The 16,038-nt window shown below is 37.2% G+C and overlaps 1 pseudogene; it reads left to right on the forward strand.

Moving 5' to 3' along the window:
- The first annotated feature begins 1,019 nt into the window (after window positions 1-1,019).
- On the forward strand, window positions 1,020-15,790 carry LOC100913882 (annotated as a pseudogene).
- Window positions 15,791-16,038: the final 248 nt, after the last annotated feature.

Genomic DNA, 16,038 nt, shown 5'->3' on the forward strand with positions numbered 1-16,038 from the left:
ACCTTCAAATGAAATTGAGCATTTTTTTCAACTATGATTTTTTTTAAAATCATGATTCTGAAGAGTCAATAATCTTAACGAGACTACAAGTCCATGGTACAAAAAAATTAAAAACACTTCATCTAAGCTTGATGTAGTATTACTGCCTGACTTTTCTATTTTTCTATTTTAGGTTATAAAATATCTTAAGGTGAAACAATCTAGGGGAACTCTAGAGCTATATGATAGCACTTTCTTATAGGGCAGATTGCAACTCTTTTAAAGATTTAGAGCTAGAAGAGACCATTTTGTAGTCTAACCCTTCCACTTTACAGATGGGGAAACTGAGGAAAGAGATGTGAATAACTACCCAAGGTTACACAGATAGTAGGAGTCAAAGGTAGGACTCAAACTTAGGTTCTCTAACTCAAGAGCTAAAATGTTTTCCACTATCCAATGATGCCTTCTGGAGCACTTATCACTGGTGAAATCATGAATCCTTGAAGTATACATATAATTAGACCAAATATGGGTGACAGATTGAATAACTTTATAAAATTCAAATGAAAGATACTATTTTTTGTCCAAAAGCATTTCTCTTTAGCATAGAGTCTCTGGGGGTTTAATAAAAACAACTGAAGTGACTTGACCATTCATTAACTCAGTTATTCCTCAAGGGTTTTTAAAATTAGTATCTTTGTATATGGATTTTCCATTATATTTTGCCCTGGCCAGCACATCACTGAAACTGTTAGACAAACAAAATAAAACATAATTTTATTAAAGAAAAAAAAGAGGGGCTAAAAATTATTTCTAGGAAATGCTTCCTCTAAATGTAACCTTTGGGACTTTCCAGAAATGATATAGTTCTACTCTCTTAAAAAACATATAAATGTTTAAATGCTAGAAGGACTTTCTGGACACAAGTCATTACATTGATGGACGTCTCTGGTAATAAAATAAAATGTGACAATGTCACTTCCTACCTTCTGGCAATAAGCCTTCCCAGCTTTAGTTAAATTGGTTCTTAAATGACCAATATGGCGAGCCAGCCACCACGCTTTTGTAAGTCAAATAGGAGTTGTCCTTCCTTGCTTGTAGGATCATCACTAGCACCACAAGGGATTTCTGAGGTCATCTGGTCCAAGCTTCTACTTTTATTTAAGAGGAAATTCAAGCCCAGAAAGACTTGTCCAAATTCACAAAGGCAAGAAGTGAGAGAACTGGAATTCAAACTCAGGAGCTCCATTTCTAAAATCTGTGCTTTTTTTTTCTCCATACTTCCTCCATGGAACTGGATAGGATCCTCTCATGAGATATGTTTCCTCCATTGCTCCATGTAACAACCTATTTGACTCCTGTTCATGCCTACCCATAAGTCTTCAGTTGAGGTTCCACCCAATACTTCAGAACTCTTTCTCTACATCTTTTAGAATTCCCTAAATACCCATTGAATACTCAGCTTGTTCATCTTTAATTATGCTTGCCATACTGAATAAGATAATGCATGAAAGACACGCCGCAAACTTCAACTCATTCTATAATTACCAGTTACTATTATCATATGACTAAATCATGTCCTCTTATGTTCTTTCATCTCCTTAAAATTAAATTTATTTGATCTCTTCTTTTTCTATTTATAATGAAAATATCAGTATTTTTGCAGTTTGCTTCTTCAGCAGCATATCAACTCATTGATCACACTTGGGCAAAAGTCTTCAACATCCCACAAGAAATATATTTTTTTTTATTTAAGACTCACAGGGAAAAAAAATAAAAGTTTGGGGGAAAAAGCAAATGTTATTTCTGGAGCTGGTATCAAAATTATGCAGAAAGGACTAATTTTAAAGAATTGAATTGCAAGAGAGCTAATCAGAATTTTAAAGGGCAGCAATAACAGGTGATGACTTACTCAGAAGCCCACAGCCTGCGGTGAACAGCAAGCATGACAACTGGAACTTAACTCAGACTAGCATATTAACATCATAAACCCTAGGAGAGGGAAAGAAATTGCAGGCCTACTTGTGGAAATGAAATTCAGATTTTCACCTAGGCATGAAAAAGCACGAAAATTGATCTCCTTTGCATTGCTTGGATCAGAAAGAAAAACAAAGTGGGGGTTGAGAGAAAGAGAGAGAGAGAGAAAGAGAGAGAGACAGAGACAGAGAGAGACAGAGAGGTACAGAAAAACAGAGACAGAGACACACAGAGATACAGAGACAGAAAGCGAGAAAGTCACTAAGCACCATAAAAGTGTGAGTTATTATTAGTAGTATTTAAATCTACTGTTTGTATGTTTGTATGCTTCTGAGGATGAAGGCAGCTTGCTAGAAAGGTAGTTATAAGGAAGGAAAAATTGTGTATTTCCTCCTCAACATGAGGTAGGGAAGGCTATGACTGGGTTGGGATGAAGACAAAAAATACATGACTAAGAGTGGCAAATACATATGTAAATAGGGCAGGTTTGCAATAAAACATTTTAAAAGACATTTTTGTGGAAAATTGAACATCTCCTCACATAAAGTGAGACCATTAGGGAGCCAAGAGAAATTACTTATCCCTGATCATAGGATTATGGGCCATAGGTTCAGAAGCCTTGAGAGGCCACTGAGTCCAACCCCATTTTCTAGGTGAGGAAACTGAGGCACAGACCATTTGGCTGTTTTGTTTTGAGTGGCTCATGTCAGTACTTGAAATCTAGCATCATAGCCATGACCTCCTGCTGTTTTTCAAATCTTGGCTTCAAGATCCATAATTATTGTTCCGTCTGACTCTTTATGATGCCATTTATGGTTTTCTTAGCAAAGATCCCAAAGTGGTTTGCCATTTCCCTTTACTGATGAAGTAACTAAGGCACATTGATAAAATTATTAATCATAATTAATGCAATTAATATTAGTGGATGCCATTTATATGGTATTTTTCAGGATTGTAGGCTCAATATCATGAGAATCATAATAGCAAGTTGGCAAAGTGCTAGACCTGTCCTATCTGGTCATTACAACCCTATGAGGTAGGTGCTAGTCTTATACTCTTTTTACAAGTGACCTAACCAAGACCACACAAGAAATATTATGGGTAAGATGTAAATAAGATCTCTGACACTAGAATCCATTGGAAGAAGGCTGGCAAAATGGTACCTCATTTGACCCTTCTAACCCTGAAATCTTTTGTAATCAACCCAACTGTTAGCACCCTTCCTCTGTAACTAGCTTGCATTTATTCTCTTTATATTTATACTATAAGTACCATCCTATATACTGGTAGCTCCTCTAGAATAAGGATTGTTTCATTCTCTGTATTTATATCCCCGGATTCTAGCACAGCGCTCGATACATAGTAAGCACAGAATAAATGCTTGTTGATTATTTGACTGATTTTACAGGCGAAGAATTTTAATGGCTTAGAGAGATGACTTTTCCCAAGGTCACCAAGCTAGGGAAGATCAGAGATGGCATCTGAACCCCTGACCCCAAGGAAGTCATGCTACCCTCTAGGGTAAATCATATTATTATTTTTCAATAAAATAAAGCAATGTATTTTTCCTTCAAACAGTGAAAGCTTTGAATGTTCACTGATACCTGGTACTTTCTGAGAGTTGCTCAGACACTCTTGTTCTTTTCATTTCCCAGTGGGAATATCCACAGGAATAATACAAATGATTTAAAAAAAAAAACTATCATAGATGGGGTGAAGCAGGACAAGAAAGACAGGACCATTTTGACTGCTTCTGAAGAAAGAAAAGCAATTCACCTCTATAATAGGGAAGGAAAGCAAGCTCAGAGCCAGGGCTGTCATCTAAAAATTGAGTCTGGAGAAATGGAGCCCCTTTTCTTCATCAGTTCTGCTCACAGGCTCCCCAGGAGTCATCTCTTCTCATTTACTGACATCCACATTTCCGCTGCTCTTAGCACTTCAGGGCAAATGCAGGAGTGGAAATGGGAGCTGGATATTATCCTGCCCCATATATCACTCCTGTCAACCCAGTGCCGGCAGGAGAACTTTGAACTAGCGGTTATGAAATCAGGACAAAAAGAGACTCAGAAACCCAGGAGACCAAAGGGACCTCAAGGGGGCCAAGCCTTGCCTTTAGGAAGGGGAGATATTATTGTTCTTTTACTAATCAGGTAACAGGTCCAGAGAGATGGGCTCACAAAATTGATCACAGGCATCACTAGCTTTTGGTCCTATTTCCCCAATTCACTGATGGGAGCACCGAGATCTAGAAAGTAACAAATATCATGCCTAAGGTCATACCAGGAGGAGGAGAGTAGAAACCAGAAATACATGAGACTCTGGACCTAAGGCAGCAACATGAAACTCACTCTCAAATCAACTTTGTGATTTATGATGCAGAAAAAATACAAGAAGTTATTAAGAAAAATTAAGGTTTCTAAAAGAGGGAATTAGCTAATAGAGTGATACATAGATGAGTATCATCAACTCCTGGTACTTTCTTATTTTAACTAAGTACTTTAGCTTACTGTATACTAAAGTCAATTGCTTCCATGCATATGTGATGGATACATAAATGTAACATTTATATATGACAAATTGTTATACTACACAAATGTAACAAATTGAATATAAAGGTAACATTTATATATAACAAATTGTTATACTATACAAATGTAACAAATTGAATATAAATGTAACATTTATATATAACAAATTATTATACTATACAAATGTAACAAATTGAATATAAATGTAGCATTTACATGTAACAAATTGTTATATTACACAATATTAAAAAATCATTGTACATTTCTATGCCCCCTAAATTTTAGTGTCTTGAGCAAAGCCCCGAGTGCCTCACCTTAATTATGGTTCTGGCTACTGTTCATGTCTCCAGACTTCTAGGGAAGTTTTCTTTCCAATGTATCATCAGGATCTCAACGTTCCAATCCTCAAATTTACTCTGATTATAAACTTCTAGCCTGAACTCATACATACCCATTTGCAAGTATCAAAAGATCAGAACTCAAAGACAAAAGAAATCACAGAAGTTACCTATGATGAGTCTGTTTAGCATGCTAAGGCCCTTCCTTTTCATCTCAACAGCTGTAGCCATCATCAAGCATTCAGTACTTACCAAATCAACCTTAATATATATTTATTAAATACCAACTGTGTGCAAAGCACTATGGTTCTTAATAAAGGTAAGTAAGATGTTAAGAGAAGACAATCACCTGCCTCATAGAGCTCACAACATCATATAGAAATAGGAGAAACACATAATGATAATGTATAAAAATGTACTGACTTCTCTGCATAAAAGAGGAGACTTACCCAAGAGTCCAATCGTGAGTGCAAAAATAGCTACATTTCTAAACATTAAGCAAGCCTTAGTGCTGTACTTTGTACAGAGTAGGCACTTAATAAATGCTTAAGTGGGGCTTTTCTGGGCCCAATCAAGGCAGGAGAATTCTCTGTTCTGTGTTCCTGCACAGTCATAATCTGCAATACTGGCACGTGGGGGGCAGAGGGAGAAATACATTATGATCCAGGAGCTACTTTTCACCTCAATATTTGGCCCTGTGGCCAATGAGGCCCCTGACAACCTTTTCTGTGGCCAGACAGTTGTCCAGAAGACTTCACCCTATATGATGCTCAAACCCTAGTTTCCCAAAAATTGGATTGCTCTCAATTCCTCCTTCTTTGATTCTCCCCAATCTATTCCAGCCTCTACTTATTTCAACATATAACCTTCCTCCAGCATTCATGCCCCTTCTAATCCTTATCCCAGGACTAATCCATCAGGGACCTACCCCACCAGTTTTCTCCTATAGGCAGAGGACCAGCAAGGGGTGAACACACCTCTTTATTCTGGTACCATGGAACAAAGACCCTGTTATATCACCCTAGTTATAGCTCTGTCCTGGCACCTTCTCCACTCTCAATTTCTTTGTGATTAGGAAAAGAATATGGAAAGGATGACAAGAAAGCAGGAATGCAATATAATTCCAAAACTTACTTATTTCCTTCCTCCTCTCTATGTCCTCCCTCCTGCCCCCCACAATTCATTTTCCTTTTTACATACTCAAATTCCTTCCTGCTGGTGCTAACTTAATCTACTCTGAAAGAATGCCCTAAAGAAAATGAAAAATAAATCTCTCTTTTTTATAATATTTATAGGAATAGATTTTTGGAAAAGGAAGGATATTTTTAATACACTTACAGCAACCAAGATAATTAGCTTTCAGTAGAAGCTGAAGAGTTTCACAGACCTCATTCTGGCAAAAGAATGGGAACAAATAGGGTCAAATTCAAGATCCCATTTTCTGGGGCTCTCAGATCATAATGTCACGTGTATAGTCGCTTTCCTAAGAGTTGAAAATCTCCCTAAAGCACATGCCTTAGAAACTAGAATAATGCAGCGGGAGGGAAGGAGCCCTGAAGGCATGAGACCTATTCCCTAGATCTGACAATGACTCTTCCTGTGACCAGGACCAAGTCACCTACACTTGGGAACCCCCATTTCTTCATCCACAAAATTGAAAAATAATAGCAACTACTTTTCAGCATCATTGTGAGAATCAGTGAAGTAATATATATAAAGTACTTTGCAAATCTTAAAGCACTATATAAATGCTAGCTATTATAATTGTGATTTATCACATGATGATTAAAAAGTTCAAACGACATCGTTTTTGAATAATTAATCATTTTATTAATGATGTTATCATATTACCCATAAAATAAGTCAATGACACTCTTGAATGCCAAAGATCCCTCATGGAATCCATTCAACACTTCTATGCCTTTGGAGGGTAGGTGATGATTGATTCTGATTTGTTAAAAAGTAATAAGAGAATGAATATTATAATGAGAGGTGGGATTATTCCAATGATATCTTGAGGTATGATATTCAGCACCCAAATCTTGGTCAAAGAGATTCATTAATTTCCCAATCACACATCTGACAAAAGGGAAAATACAACTAAATACAATGAGCAAAAATCTATCCATTCATCCAATCTTAGAATTTCTTTACTGTCTTTGATTAGATCTTGGCCATCCTCCCTGAGTAAATCTCTGCCCAGGTTTTCCCACCCTGGTTGATTTCTGGATGAAGAAGTAGAAAATGGAAAAACTGAGGTTCTAATTTAATAATTAGTTATTAAATACAATAGAGAAATAATTCTTTCCTTCAATTACAATCATTTTTGAATCTCAAGATCTGGATTTGCGTACCAGCCATCCCATTACTTTCAGTGTGACTTTGGGTATATAATAAGAGGATGTAGCACTTATAATGGAAAGAGCCCTGGACTTGAATCAGAAGACCCAGATTTTAAAAATTAGTGGGGATGGATGATCTGACTTCTTGAAATACGTTCCAGTTCTAATTGTCTGTCATCTCTGTCTAAAGTCCCTTTTGTCTTCTAAAATTATTTTTTAATTCTGATTTTGGTCCAGATCTCTGATGCATCATCATAAGTATTTCCAGTGTAGAGAATTCCTCCTTGTCATGCATATGGGCAAAGTCATCTGCAATATATAGCTTTCTAGAGTTGCCTAAAGAGATGCTAAATGATCTGGCCAATGTTATACAGTCAATATGTGTCAGAGGTAGGACTGCCCCAAGACCTTCTCCTTACTAGGACAAGCTGCCTATAAATACATATGACTACCATGTACTGATTTGGAATGAAGTTAAAAAGGAGTAAGGGGATGGGGAAGACTAGGGATGGATACCAATGTGGCATTTAACAAATACTGATTCATTCCAGGTAATCACTGTTCCTGAATGGTTTATTTCTAAAATCTGATTCTAAAAAGATGAGCAAGTCAGAGCTTTGAGGTTTGCAAAGAACTTTAAAAATAATATTTCATTCAGTTCTCGCAACAACCCTGTAAAGTAGGTGCAACTGCTATTCCCATTTTACTGAGGAGAAAACTGAGGCAAAAAAGGTTAAGTGACTTGCCCAGAATCACTATTAAGTGTCTGAGGAAAGATTCAAACTCAATTCTTCTTGACTCCAGACACAGAATTCTACCCACTGAGCCATCTGGTTACTTCTCAAAACCTTCATTTTTCAAAGGAAAAGCTACCTAAATATGACCTGCTTAGTGGTGACTTAAAGGAGTGGGGCATGTTCAGCAGGTTTCCAGTAATCTGACCAAAAAAAGCCCAGTGATTCCTGAAACCATCTGATTCTGTAATTACCCAGTCTTGCTGTCTGACAGAAATAAAATGAATTTTGCAATTTAATGGTTCACTCTTTATTAAAAGATGTATATCTAATCCTTTCCAAACTCCTTGGAGCTCATTCTTTGGGCCCTGCACAATCTAGCAGAAGCTTCCAGGGTCTATCATTCAGGAATGGGGTTTTGTTTGGAAGGAACCACAAGATGAGGAAGAGGAGCAACCACAGAGATCATAATCATAGCAATAGTTCATAGCCCTTTAAAGGTAACAAGTGCTTTTCATATACAAGGTGTCCCAGAAGTCTTAGTGAAGTTTTACATTTTAATAGCCTAAAACTGCACTAATACATCTGGGACACTCTATAAATTCTCTCATGGGATTCCTACATAGCCATTTTTAGATGAGGAAACTAGGCAAACAGAGGTTAAATGATTTTGTCAAGGTCACCTATCTTGTAAATACCACTAGTATTTACAGCTAGTAAATACAGCTAATAAAAAAACAAAGAGCTCTTCATCAAAGGATCCAACCAGAACAGGATTTTCTATTGTTCATGTAGAAAAGTGAGGAATCATCTGCACATCTAAGATAGAAGCCTGGATCCCAACAAATGGAACTTTGAAAAGAAAAGAGGTTGCTGGAAACCCGAATTTTTGCTTTTTATATATTTATGTTTATTCACTTTGTATTTACATCATATGTGTGTATATATATATATATATATATATATATATATATATATATATATATATATATATATATATAGAGAGAGAGAGAGAGAGAGAGAGAGAGAGAGAGAGAGAGAGAATGTAAACAACTTGCAAATAGAGATTGTTTTATTCTTTGAACTTATATATGTTAGAATTCTTACAAGGTGCTAAGTCAGTGGAATTGATAGAGACAATGGTTGTTTAGTTGGTGCTTAACAATTCTCTGGACGTACTTAGTATTTACTACAGTTCCACAAGATTCACACCTTTAAGAGAGCATATATAAGCTAGGAGCCTCAACCAGGATGGACTCTGGGAGATTCACAAGCCACAGAAGGTAGTCGGGCAGAACAAAGGGAGACAGAGAAGTGGGGGCAGGCTGTCCTGTGGAGAACACTGAAACCAAGATCCAGAAGGTCTCCAGAAAACAGCCGAGCTCCAGGTGAAGGAGATAAGATTTTAGAAGAGACAATAAAGGATTTGGACTTGAACTCCTGGCTACATTTGAGGTGATTATTACTTTGAGCTGAAACTAAGGCTGCCTCCAGAAGCTCCCCAAGAAACCTGCTCCCAGAGAAGATTAAATTTTAGAGAAGAGAATATTACATATATATCCCATCTCTGGACACAGACCATCATCCCTGGCCATTCTCTTCTCTCTGAAACACAGTGGCATGTACTATGTACATAGTAGGTGCTTAACAAATACTTCATTGATTAATCAGAGAGTCAAACCTTGACTTTTGAGAAGAGAAATGGGATTCCTCTACCAGAAGTCATTTTAAAAACCAGGGCTCTGTCACATCATCAATCCCAAAGTCAAATTAAGATGAAACCAAAGGGTATTCTAATACCACATCCACTGGTTTCTCTAAGAGATCATAGTTTCTGAAAACAGTCCTCAAATCCATAACTAAGCAAACGTATTTTACATGGACAGACTATATTTATCACATACATAGGGATTGCTGTTTTCAGAAGTATTTAACTAATATGGTGATTAATAAAATAAAAATTAACTTAAGTTTTACTGAACTTATCTTTGGGTCCTCACATCTTTTCCCAAAACAACAAATACTAAGAATAAAATCACTAAAATCATCACATCTTTGCCCAAAAATCACCCAAAGAAATCTGAAAATTTTGAATGTTAAAAAAATTATATAAAAATGGGTGAGAATTACTGGGAGAATCTGTGGAACATTGCATCTCTCTACCCCTAGCCATGGCTTCCATTAAACTACTCTGTAAGAAATTCTCTCCAAAGTAACTTTTATATTGTCATCATTTTTGATTTTTTATAGCATTTGGCACTGCCAGTTTATCCCATCCTACTCACAGTGGGACTTGGAAAGTCATTGTCCCCTTTCTATGAAGTTTCTTCAGATGAAAATGAGAGCACTGGTTGAACTGGTTGGATTCCTCCCTGGCTTCTAGAACATGGTTCTCTCATGTCTCACTGGTTTCCCTTTTTGCTCGTTAACCCTAAATATAACTGTCTCCAAAGATTCTGGCCTCAATCCTTTTAGTCTCTACAATCTTTTTAAAATTCTGACTGACTAATTGGGCTCCTTCCCTCATCATCCAAGTGATTTTTTTTTCTTAAGTGCAGTTCTGGAGAAGGTACTTCTCTACCCAATCATCTCTAATTGGGATTCATTCCCTTCTAAGATAAAATCTAAATTCTCCTCAATTTTAAAGACTGACTCCAAGCTCTTTTCCAGCTTTGGGGTACATTGCTCCTTCTCCTGAATTCTATTATCCAACTGAACTAGCTCCCTTTTTGTTCCTTATTCTATTTCCCATCTCTGGACACAGATCATCCTCCCTGGCCTTCCTCTTCTCTCTGAAACACAATGAGCCCCTGACTCCCCTATTTCTTTCAAACTTCTTCACCATCACTCAGATTCAAAACCTTAATTATTTGTAACTCTTCTCCCTCCCTTATCATCACTTTCCCATTTTTACTCAGTTGCTAACTTTTATTGAATTTACATCCAAAATATTTTTCCCATTTTTGTTTTCTCTTTTCAAGTCTATGACCACTCAAGTCCAGGCAATAGTTATGTGTTGCTTAGAATAATATAATGGTGCTAAAATGGTCACCCTGATTCTTATCTATCTTTTCATCCTCCTACAAGAATGATCTTTGTCATGCATAATTATGAGTATGCAATAAAAGCTCTCTGGATCTCAATTTCCTTGTTTAAAAAATGAGTGGTTTCCTTGTGCAGCATGAAAAAGATGGAATTGTGTTTAAAAGAACTACATGTGTTTAACCTAAAATTAAACTAAATTAAAATTTTAAAAATTAAAAATGGGTGGGTTGGTCTCCATGGTTTTACAAGATGCCTTCTAATCAGTGATTCATTGATCCTGAGCACTCTCCTGCTCATTTTCAGTAGTCATCCAATGACTTCAAAATACAAACTATCTATTATTCAAGATTTTCAATTCAATTCAATTTATTCAAGATTCAAATATTCAACATTTTCAAACTGGTCCCAACCAATACTTCCAGGTTCATTTCATGACAGTCCTCTTCATGAACTCAAAGTCCAGCCAAACAGGACTGATATTTGTTCCTTGACATTATTTCACTCCCTTCCATCTTCCTCCCTGTTCATATGCTAGTCCCCATCCCTAAAGCAGATCTCTTCTGCTATTTCCACTTTTAATATCCTCCATCAAAGCCAAGTTCAAAAGCTATATCTTCCATGAAATCTTCCTTTACCATCCCATGGGAAGGATGCCTTCTTCCTTAAATCTCTTGAGCATTTTTTTTACTTCTCCTAGACATATAAAGATTTTTCAAGCTTTATTAGGGTTATTTGATGAATTTCACCCTACTCCCATATTGCTAGTTCATGGAGAACAAGAACTATGGTTTCATCCTTGATCTCAAGATCCCAGCACACTGCTCTGCATATAGTAGGCACTTAGTATCCACTGAATTTAACCTCAGAAAAGACATAAAAATAAAGTAAAACAAACTGAGGAATATCAGGATGAAGGTATGATTATTCTCTTCTTAGAGTCAAGCACCAAGTGTATGCACTGGGTATTATTTTTTCTCATAAAAAATAAATTGTACCTCCTCACTCAATTTCCTGTTTGGAAATTCACATTGTCACTCCATAATAATTGTCTTGGAGAATGAATTCTCCCATAGACTTCTCAGACAATGAGAAATGTGAATGCCATTTCTTGCACATCCATCTTAGTGCAGCCATTTTTCTCCCTGCAATCACTGGTTCAAATTCTACCACCAGAGACCATATCTGGGAGGTTCTGTCTCTCGGCCTTGAACTCTTTAGGATCACCCATCTTCACCTTCAACCAGTCATTTTCCATCCTGCTGCCATTCAAATGTCCTTGTTTTACTCTAACTCTGCCCTGAGAACCATCAATAAATCATCACAACAACTGTCTCTTGAAAGCTTATGTCATCCCACTGTGCTAGAGATGAACTCTCCCATCCCACAACATTCTGTCTGTAGTACATAAGTGAATAAAGAATTACATTCTGTCTTAAATTGGGCAAAAATATTAGTTATCATTCATCCAATAGCTTAGATTTAGAGCTGAACAGTACCTTAAAGCTATAGAGTCCCACCCCATCATTTTATAGCCAAGAAATCCAAGTCACGAAGAACTTAGTTTCATCTTGACTCTCCAAATATTCCTCTCTGATCACAGGTCTGTATTTTATAATATAAGCTTCTACAGGGAAGAACTGTCTAGTTTTCATATTTTTACCTCTTGTATTGAACACAATACTTGGCACATAATAAGCACCTAATGCTTTTTCTTTCGTTCATTCATTCACTTTTTACTTGAAATTAATGATATAGAGCAGGACCAGGAGATCATTATATACTTCAACAACAATACTATACGATGATCAATTTTGATGGATATGGCCATCTCCAGCAATGAGATGAACCAAATCAGTTCCAATAGAGCAGTAATGAATTGAACCAGCTATACCCAGCGAAAGCTCTCTGGGAGATGACTATGAACCACTACATAGAATTCCCAATCCCTATATTTTTGTCTGCCTCCATTTTTTATTTCCTTCACAGACTAATAATACCCTATTTCAAAGTCCAATTCTTTTTGTACAGCAAAATAACTGTGAGGACATGTATACTTATATTGTATTTAATTTATACTTTAACATATTTAACATGTATTGGTCAACCTGCCATCTGGGGGAGGGGATGAGGGAAGGAGGGGAAAAATTGGAACAAAAGGTTTGGCAATTGTCAATGCTACAAAGTTACCCATGCATAGAACTTGTAAATAAAAAGCTAGAATAAAATATAAAAGAAATTAATGATATATAAGGACTTTAAGAATGCAAAATGGATTAAAAAAAACATTCAGAACCTGGTGACATCCAGCACCCAAGGAATATGCCGGCATTTCAGATTCTTAAGAATCGGCATTCTGGACTGGAAGCCAGGAGTTAGGATTTCTCTAATTTAGAGCCTTGAAGACTTATTAAAGAACATGGCACCATATACTTCACCTCAGCCTCTCTCTGATTCATCTTTTTGACTTACCACTTTCCTTGTATGTGGTGATTGTTGGGAAATCCAGCGAGACACATTTCTCTAGCTCATCAGAGAAGCTATGAGCTGTAAGTGCCTAGTGACATTGCCTAGTTACTAACGTGACTATGTTGGCGGCTCTGTGCCAAAGTCATGGTCCTATTCAGCAGTTGGGATCGAAAGCACACGGCTGCTGATCAAAGGTTTAGCTCCACCAAACAATGCTTACACCCAACACTAGAGGGTGCTTTGGGGTAACCTCTGAGTCCCTTGAGCTTCTCAGGTTCTCAGAGTTATTGACTGCCTCTCATTCCTAGTCCTTTTGCATTGGAGGGGGGGAGTGGAGGGAGAGGGGGAAGGTGGGGAGTTGATGTTCTCCTGTGATAAGGAATATGTTGATGTTTCCATCAATATGATCTCCATCCTCCTAGTGCCTTCCTTAGGTTCTTTACTCTATTACTTCCTTTATTACACTTTATACAGACGTGATTATATCTAGGTTTTCATCAAAATTGTAGAAATGAATCAAAACAAGTTAATATCAGTGAATCCAACTTACACATTTCTCTGTCCAGCACCATTCTGCCATCCCCATGTCAACCCCTCCCTTCTCCCACTGGCAAGCAGGTCCCAACTCCAGAAATTCAACTTCCTCCTCACCTCCACTCCCAACTATTTCCATTGGGAAACCAACAAAAGCAATTCACCAGAGTTTTTCGCTTATGACAAATCTTCCATGATATATCAGAGTTCCCAATATCATACAGGAATCATAGGATCTGAGAGTTGGAGTTGATCTCGGAGACAACCTAGTCTCATCCATCTATTAGAGGAATCTGAACTAGAACATATTCAACAAATGGATGTCCCATCTCTGCTTGAAGACTGGAAACAACACTTCTTCTGGCATCCCATAGCATTAAATTGGATGGTTCCAATTGTTAGGAAGTCTTTCCTGACCTTAAAGCCTAACTTTGGCTTTTTGTCACATCTACCCATTGCTTGTCATTCTGTCCTTGGGGGACAAAGCAGAATGAATCTGATCATTCTTCCATGGGACAGCCCTTCAAATGCTTGAATATAACTACCATACCCCATCCCTCAAGTCTTTTCCAGACTAAAATGTCTGTTTAAACTACTTCTCATAAGACATGGACTCAAGGCCCTTCATCATCCTGGTTACCATATTCTGAACACCTCTTCCTAGTTTATCAATAGCCTATTTAAATCATGACCCCCACATAATATTCCAGATGAGGTCTGAAGAGAACACAAAGCAACAGATCATCACTATACTCCTTAGCCCTAGGAGCTCTGCCTCTCACTTCAGCTAAAGTCCACGTAAACTTTTGGGCAGCCCCATCACACTGTTAGCCCATATTAAACTTGCAGTCTACCTAAATCCCCAGAGTTGATATTTGTGAAGAATCGCAGCCCATTTGGCCTGAGGTGATAAAAGCCTTAAAGTTGCCAGCCTCCCCACTGAGGCAGGCAGTGGCCTTCCAACTAAGCCCAGATATGATCATTGAAAGAAAGAATCAGTTCTGCCAGATAATGGCAGTGGTGGGGATATAGTTCTGCAGGGAAGATGCCAGACTTGTGGGAGCAAGCAGGGAAAAGAAAATAAGGGGAAAAGAATATTCTGTCCCCAGGTCCACAACAGACTACATTATCCAAAATATTAATGCAGGATTAAAAGATGAAACAGAAAAATTCTTGATGAATTGGTCCCAACTTTTTTCTCCATCTGAAGAGCAAAAGAAAAACTTAATTAAGAACCTGAGAAAATCAGTGTAGATATGAATCCCACATTTATAGAACAAATAACATCACATCCTGCATTGCATGATAACTTAAATCACCCAAAATGGGGATTTTTGCAATCAAGTTATGTGAAACAATAGGCTTCCATTTTAGGTAAGATTTAAAGATTCAATTTACTAAGACTAAGAAGATATTTTGATGAATTTGGAGCTGAAGGGGAAAATTGACTTGTTGGGTTGATATGGCCTTACAAGAAGCTGAAAAAGTCTACTTCCTGCTAGTAGAAAAGGTGACCACAAGAATCAAAGTAAAAAGAGAAATTCGGAATTTGAAAGGCTTCCAATTGATATTCAGCATTTATTTCTGAACAAAATTCCTGGGTTAATAGAAGAAAATTACCTGTGGTTGAAATTGGAAAACATTTATGTAGTGTGGCAACAGATCTTGCATAGCAAAACTTAGTTGAAACCTATTCTGCCAGATGCAAAGAAAGAAATGAGAAATCTCTAGCCACGCATAGAAAAATGATAAAAAAACAGATGCAGAGAATGACACTAAATGAAGGGAGTGGAAAGAATGAATTACAGCTGTCGTTCTTGTTGCCCTCTGTTGTCAGCATAGTGTGATGCTGATAGTGTGATAGGAAGCATTATGTGGGCAAAGAATTTGTCAAGACTCTAGAATGTAAGCTATTGGAATCTTTACAAAGTGTTAAGCCATTGGAGTCGATTTAATCTTAGAAAGAGTTATTTTGGGCCAGAACTTGAACTAGGTTCTAAATACAACTGATGGAAACAATGATTGTGTTCACACTTTTAGAGAGCTCATAAGTATCTAAGTACTCAATGGAGTTCACACGTGTAGGGCTTAGTCC

This window comes from Sarcophilus harrisii, chromosome 5, assembly GCF_902635505.1.
Source record: "Sarcophilus harrisii chromosome 5, mSarHar1.11, whole genome shotgun sequence".
Lineage (NCBI taxonomy): Eukaryota > Metazoa > Chordata > Mammalia > Dasyuromorphia > Dasyuridae > Sarcophilus > Sarcophilus harrisii.